Genomic DNA, 8172 nt, shown 5'->3' on the forward strand with positions numbered 1-8172 from the left:
ATATCATTTGTCATTCATCAATTAACAATATCTGCTAGTTTTTGTAATGTTTAGTTTAGTTCTTGCGGCTGTATGTAGTGTTTTGCCCCATTCAAGTGTTTCATTGACGTTTTAAAAATTGCTGATATAACGGTTACTGCATCGGAGCCAAGCAGTTACAAGATGAGTTACTACATTGTGATTGATTCTAAAATAAAGAGTTAATTGGATTTTGAATCTTGCTTTTTTCATTGTTATTTAAGACTAATTATTTATTGCAGTGTTCCCTGCATTTAAAGCTGCAGAATTTATTCTTCTGGATCAGTATACTGAGATTTTCATAACACTATGTTTCTGTGCTGTCAACACAATTGTTGTACATGTACAACAAATTCAATTATGTTTATTTACAGTAAATCAAAATAAACATGAAATTATATTTTTAGTGTAATATTGGCAAAGATGCTGCCAACAAAAAAGCGGTCTGCGGATTTGTTCCGTTAACGTTTAGGGTTTCTTCAGCTTCAGGTTTGTTTTTAACTTCGGTTTGTAGTCCTTACATAGTAACCAGTGGATTTCTGGTGAATGTGGGTTTCAGACATGCTGCTTGGTTTAAATGCAACTCCCATTGCGTCTCTGCCATCGGAGATTTTTTTTTTTTTTTACTGTCAGCTGCCAAACTTTAGGCCCCGCCCAGTCCGAGTATGGATCCTTATACAGATAATTCATGTGGTATACAGATACAGATAATGCTGTACTCGCTCATCCCTAAACAGTATGCCTACTGTAAATAAACAGTAGTTTACTGGTGAAGCTGCTGCCAGTATATTACTGTAAACTCAAATAATACAGTTAGTAACTGTATACCTGTTTACAGTAAGTACCTTAATTTTAAAATATAGTATGCTTACTGTAAATTAACAGTAGTTTACTGGCGAAGCTGCTGCCAGTATATTACTGTAAATTTACAGGGGCGGCTGTGTCTCAGTGGTAGAGCGGTTTCCTGCCAATTGGAAGGTTGGTGGTTCAATCCCTGGCCCTGTAGTCCCATGTCGAAGTGTCCTTGGGCAAGACACTGAACCCCGAGTTGCGTAAATGTGTGTGAGTGTTAATCTGAACAGGTGGCACCTTGTACGGCAACCTCGGTCACAGTGTGTGAATGGTTCCTTTGAGTAGTTCTTAAGACTAGAAAAGCGCTATATAAATACAGCACATTTACATGTCATAGTCACGTGTTGTGTTGCTTGTGATTCTCTGCAGGTGTGTGCTGCTGATGACAGGCCAGCAGCTGAGGCTGATCAGTGCTTGGCAGCTTAAGAGTGCAGCATGGCTGTGTGCAGGAGCAGCTTCTGTGGAAGCCAGCTAGAGAGGCGCTGGGACCGGCTTCGAATCAAACTTGATATTGTGTGAATAGTGCCTATTTTCATCTTCATTTTGACGATGGTTTTAAGTTGCCTCGTATTGTGCGGGCACGATAAAATTGCCTTATTTGCCGTTTTTCTTTCCCGAGGTTATTATTTTAAGCGGTTTGCGTCCTCTAGGCCACTTTGGGTTGTAACAGTTTTTGGGGGCTCGTCTGGGAGCTTTTGTATGCACGATTTTCATTGTCTGTTCTAGTCTTTCGGTTTGATATTCTTATGTAGCCCTGTGTGCTGTCTCCGTGGCTTTGCTGGTGTGTGTGATTGTGAACCTGCTTCCTCAGTCCAGGTAGTGTCCAACTGGGCCTAATCAGCCTTTCCTTTAGACACTCATTTATCGTTTTGCCTTTTTTGTTTTCAGAGTCAGTCCTGGGCGGAGACAGCGTTCTCCAAAGGGGGCTGGCGTTTCAGGGCTTCGGCCGCTGATGTGTTGCCTGTAAGTTGCCTTGAGCCCGGCACGGCTTCAGAAGATATACAGGGTTTAGTATTGGTTTTGGGGAAGATTTGTTTCTGTGAGACAAGGTTGAAGGCTTATTTGTGGCCTTATTAATATCCAACTTTAAAGTGATTGTGCTTGTTAGTAGCGTACAATGGCAGCTTTTCAGGAGGATGCGTTTGCGTCTGACCTTACTTTAGGTAAATTTGACAGGTGTACAAAGACCGATCTGCGTAAGATAGCAGTACATTAGTATTTCTGTGTCTGTTTCCCTCCTTAAGGCTGAGCTGAAGGCTTTTGTGTTAGATGGTCTCATTAGTCAGGGTTTTTTCCTCTGTATCTGCACCAGTGTGCGTCCCTGATCCAGCAGTAAGGTCACGTGATATGACAGATCAGCCAGTTACTATCACTGCCGGTCACTTAACCGCAGTTTGAACCAATGTCAGTAGATCCGTCTCTGGGTTCTAAGCTGGAATCCGGGTTGAAGGTGCGGTGATAGTGAGTGGAGGAGTCGCGTGTCCAGTCTAAAAACCGTATTCCAACGGATGGCAGACCCCTCCCTTACCCTTTACCTGGCCAAGTGAGTTTGGTGAGGCCACTGTCATTTACCTCAGCAAGCAGGTTGGGCAGGGGCAGGTCTGTCCTGGACACTAGGGTGGCTGCGGTTGTCTCTCTACCAGTGCCCAGCACTAGAGTAGAACTTAGGAGTTTTTTCAGGCATGGCAGGTTACTATCGCGGTTTCTGCAAGAACTTCTTGCTAGCAACTCCTCTGACCGGGTTGTGTAGTCTTGTGGTTCCTTTAGTGTGGCATGATGAGTGCGACCATGTATTTAACTCTAAGTCTCTTCTCTGTAGTGCTCATGCATTAACAAAAAGTCAAATTTACTTTTGTACTTCTTTCACTTTTTCAAAAGTAATTCTCCGCTCAAACATGACTCAGGTTTTCTTTTCGTGTTCAAATCAGGAAAAATATGTAATCTCCTAGTTTTTGCCATATACTAAAAGCTCATTCTTGGTCAACTTGGAAAAAAAAATATAGAAATAAAAGATTGACAGACTGTGAAAACAAGCAGAAATTACTAAATCCTGCAGAAAAGTGGGAACTAGTGTGCTGTGGTCCCCAGCCCCCCCGTCTCTGACCAATACTGTACTACTGACTTTAAGCATTTGCCATTGCAGCAGGTGTTGTATATTTATGAAGTCTTAATTTTAGCTGATATCAACCCAGTTGTTAAAGTTTCGTGATTGAAATGTGAGCTGTAAACATGAAGTCTTACTAACAACAATGTTTACACAGCTAAAAGGTATAACCAGTCAGACATTTATAAAAACACAAACTCTGCAAACACAAGATACAAACAAATAGCAGACATTTACATACAAAGTAGAATCTTAATTATTTTACTGCCTCTCTACCCTCTTCCATCATAGTGTTTTTGCAGCACTGCTAATGCCCCCTCTCTTCTCCATCAGCCACTGCTCCATAGTCCTTTTCTTCAGGTCGGCTCTGGAGCACATCTCCCTGGTCTTCCTGTGGAACCTGTGGCCAGTGCCTCTGACCATGTGTCGGCCACACAGGGAACACGTCCTCCATTTTGGAGGGAGCCCAAGACCTTCCCGTGTGACTTTCCACTTTTTCTGATGTTTCCAGATGGTGGTCAGGACTTCACCCACTGCCTCAAAGTCATCCGTCCTGCGGCCGCCGTCTCGCAAAAGTAGTTTCCTCTGTAGCTGAAGTGTCCCTTGTGCCCCGCCGGACCACCAGAGGGGAAGTTTTGCTGCTGCTGTCTGTGGCTCTTCCTCCTTCACGCTGCTGGCTGGAAAAAGAACAAAAACAGAAATGTTATTTAAAAACAAACCTTACAAAACAAAACCCAGCGGGCATCCTAACGGACACCTACAACAGATAATCAGTCGTCGGCCGTGGCCCTCTGCTCAGATAGCCACTGCTCTGGGTACTTCCCGCTGTTGAGCAGAAGTGCTTTCAGTTTCTGGCATGCCCATATTCACTTGTTTCGGACATGCCACACAGCTGGCAGGTGTATGCCTTCTTTTTGTGGAAAGGCCAGCCCTTCCTCCTGGCCTTTGCCTCCTCCAGGGACCTCTTCTTGTGCGGGAAACCCTGGGCTGAGCCTCCTCCTTCATGTCCCTGAGGAAGTCCTCCACAGAACGACCCGAGGCAGTGGCGCAAAGGTCTACACCATTATCCTTGGTATGCCCGTACGACCGGCGCTTGGGCGTTCCGCATTTGGAGCAGGGGTAAAACTTTGGAAGTTTCCTCATTTTCTGGATGTCCTTACCCTTCCTCTTGGCTACGGCCACTGCCTCAACCCTCTTCTTACTCCTGTACTCTATGGACCTGGGGAGCTCCTCTCCCTCAGGGACAGGAGGGTAGTCCCTCACCCGCATCATGGTGCTGGGCCTCTGTTTCCTAGCTGTACGAGACAATGTACGAAAAGGAGCGTTTGTGCATCAGATGAGCAGGTGCCACTGAGCGGACAGCAGAGTAATGTGAAGAAGAACCCTAACCCACATTCCTCTCTACTCACGTTTAGTTTTCTTCCACTTCTTGACCTGATCTTCAGCGACCCAGTGCTTCTCCTGGCTGGATGTGGTACACAGATTCTGCATGTTCACACATACAACGAAGAAGAGGGGGGGTTACTTTGCAATGCATGTGAACGTTTAACATCGACACTATGGATGTATTTTATTAACCATCTCAGCATATCAATCCTAACTTTATTCTTCCCAGTCTGACTCGGACCAGGCTGGTCAGAGTCTGAAGAGATGACCACCACAGAGTCATCTTCACTCTCCAAACCAGAGGAGATCACGATGGCTGTGTTGGGCACGGGAGTCTGCATGGAAACACATATGAGTAAAAAAAAAAAAAGAATAAGTTAGCCAGGATTCTATTGATGGGAACCCTTTGCTATGTGTTTGAAGGTCCAGCTGTGCAGAGAGCATCAGCATATGAAACGTACCTCTTCTTTCCTGATAGTGGTACCAGCCTGGTCCGAGTCAGAATCCTCTTAGTCCTCCTCACAGGTGAATCACCAGGACTTGGGGCGTGCGTGGACACAACACAAATCTAAATACATTTGATTGACTTTAGGTTACAGAATATTAAAGTACTTGTCTGTAGAAGCCGTCCTGCTGAGAAATACTACAACTCTACCTTTCTTTCTTTTGACATTAGCGGCCAGGAGGCGCGAAGCCCGAGCAGCCTTGGTCTTCACGGCATCCTGCAGAGCCTCAGCGGTCCATCTGGCTGGGTGTGGGACTAGGATTCTGCTTGGACACACGCGCACACACAAATGTAAAAAAGAGGGGGAGTTACTTTGGTTTCTTTGCTATGTGTTTGAAGGTCCAACTGTCCAGAGAGCATCAGCATATGAAACTTACGTCTTTCTTAATTGTCAAAGTGGTACCAGCCTGATCGGAGTCAGAATCTGATGAGGGGGACACAACTGTCCTCACAGGAGAATAAGCAGGACTAGGGGCCTGCGTGGACACAGGAGGAGAGAAGCCCGAGCAGCCTTGGTCTCCTCGGCGTCCTGCAGAGCCTCCGCGGTCCAGCGCTCCACCTGGGTGGGTGTGGGATTGGGAGCCTGCATGGACACAGATGAAAGAATGAGGTGAGTGTCATTAAATGGATACCAGAGTGGATTACGGTTGAGTGTGTGAGTTAACATTAAATCAGGAAAGAAAGAGATGCTCTGTTCCAGACTGAAATCTTACCTTTTCTCTCTCTAGCTGCCAATTTGGACTTTGTCCCGCTATAGCGTCCTGGTCTTCTCAGAGGACATGATTCAGTTGGAAGTTCAAATGAAGAAAGTTTTCCAGAGTGAATTGAAAGACAGCTCTGAGGCTTTCACCTTTATTGTGGACCAGTCACCCCCCCCCCCCCCCAAACCAATCAGAATTCTCCCTTTGTACCCTAACCCCCACCCCATTTTAACACCTTGCTCCTCCATTGTGTTGGGGCCGGACAGAAACAGGCTGGGGTTGAGGCGGCGGTGGCCGTATGAAACACACGAGGGGAAGAGGTTATAGAGCAGACACAAATGGTGGGTGTGTGGTTGAATGATGGCTGACTGCTGCTGGACGCGGGGGCAGACAGAGGAAAGGCTGGAGGCACCTCTTTCCTCCTGTAGACCCCCTGGCCAGCTGTGTCCTCAGGGTCCTTGTAGACCAGGTGGTCGGCAGGCTCCTGTGGAGCCTCCAGCAGCTGCATGGCCTGGGGCAACGGGGTCGTGGCCACCATGGGCACAAAGGTGGAGGGAATGGCCTGCTGCAGCATCCTCCGCTCCATGGCCTTCCCTCTTTCACGACGTCAGACCGATAGCAGACAGACAGGCTTCAGTGTAAATCTCAGGAGGAAACCAAAGTGTTAATGCCTCACCAGTGAGTGTCAAGTTCTGGATCTGAAGCGGTTTATCCTCAGGGCCAGGCTGCTCCACGTTGGTTTACAACTGTCAAGTTCTCCTCTTGTTCAATTTCCAAAAGGACACAAGTACAACTCAAATTTCCAACTTAATCTTGGCTTTGTCAGATTATTGGTCTGTCAATAGATTAGTGGTCAATTAGTAGTAGATTAGGTTGTAAACCTTTAAAGACAGAACCAAAGTTAACATTTCAGACATTTTTAAATACATTTTAAATGCCTCCACCACTTAGACATTACACTTTGAATAAATTAAGACAATTTCATGAATCTTACAAGGTTGATAAAGTTAAAGCATTTGACAGAACTTAACATTTTACTATTTTGTATCTTACTCTTAATTTCTTTCAAACTCAAAATGATCATTATTTTAGCATAAATCCATTCAACTCAAATCCATTAATTAGGTCAATGCTGCAATGTGTGTCTTTAACCAAGCTACACAAATAAACATAAGAAGCCGTATTTCAAAACATCATGAAAGTAAATCAAACACTCCACCAACCATTGGCGTCTTTGGACTGAACTTGTGAGTTAACTTGGAGCGTCTTCCCTCTGCAGTTTGTTTGCCTGAATGACTGAGCACCTCCGTGTCTTAACAGGTGCTCCAAATCAGTGATAATGACTGATCAGGTGCAAAGCAGCCAGTTTGCTGCTGCTGGTGCACTCTGGGAAGTGCAGTTCTATGATAGAGCATCATTCCTGTGAATCAGCTTAACACACACATTTATTACCCAGCTTCTTCAGGACCAGGGCAGCTCTAAAGGGGGAGGACTGACATCAGTAAAGTAAGAGTCATGTAAGTTAAGTGTAATAAGTTCTCATATATAATACACTTGGTATTGTCATGTGACAGATAACACAAATAAAGGCATTAAATTTGTGCCTCCATAGTGCTTACGTAGACGCTGTCAGGAGTGGCTGGCTGTCTGTGGCCATGGTCCTGCTGCTCTCCCTCGGCCTGGGAGACAGCTGGAGGGGGGACCTCTGTGTCAGCGGGCAGGATCTTAAGTGACATTCAGAGAGAATGGGAGAGAACAGTGGATTAAAACATTAAAGTAAGAGAGGGTGTGTGTGTGTGTGTGTATGTTTGCACCCACCCTGTCAGCAGACGCTGGCGCTCCATAATCAGGGTCTGGCCTGGTTGTGTCTCTGTTTCAGAGGAGAGCCTCAATGCTGAAGAGCAGCTCCTCCCCAAAGCCCTCATCGACTGCGAGGCTCTCCTCAACTTCCTCCTGCTCTTCTTCCTCCTCCTCCAGCCGGAGGTCATCAGGGACATCAGGATCTCCCCACAAATCCTGATCAGCCCTGTGATCCGACTGAGCCAACAGGTAATCCATACCTGTCAGCTCGCCTTAAACAGACAAACAAACCAGAGTTAAAATAAATGAGAGAGACCCACAGAAAAAAACGAGTGTGTAGTCGCCGTGTATGCTGAGTGCTTACCGGTGGACTCCCTTGCTTCCATGTAGGTTTCAACCAGCATGAGCCCATAAAACTCCTGGGTCAGTCGGTTGAGAACCTGCTGCTGCTGCTGGCTGTAGCAGCGGAGGTGTAGTGTAGTGACGGCCTCCCGTCCTCTGTCCTCATTCCACCGGCTCCTCCCCTCCAGCAAGTACAAGTTGAAGTACGCTCCACATGCACTGGTCCCTAAAACAAGACCAGGTCCCACACAGCAATGTGAGAATAGTAACTACATTTAGAAAGATGTAACTAAATGAGCACACTCACACACTTACCGGGGATGAACCGGTTCAGATGGAGGTGGAAGGACTCTATGGATGCGGTGCCACAAGCACGTCGATAAATGTGCAAGACCACCCCTCCCTTGGTGATCTGGCCCTTCTTCATATAGAAGTCCAACCCCGGCACGTCCTGAAAGCAGGCA

This window comes from Etheostoma spectabile, unplaced genomic scaffold (assembly GCF_008692095.1).
Source record: "Etheostoma spectabile isolate EspeVRDwgs_2016 unplaced genomic scaffold, UIUC_Espe_1.0 scaffold00018872, whole genome shotgun sequence".
Taxonomy (NCBI): Eukaryota; Metazoa; Chordata; class Actinopteri; order Perciformes; family Percidae; genus Etheostoma; species Etheostoma spectabile.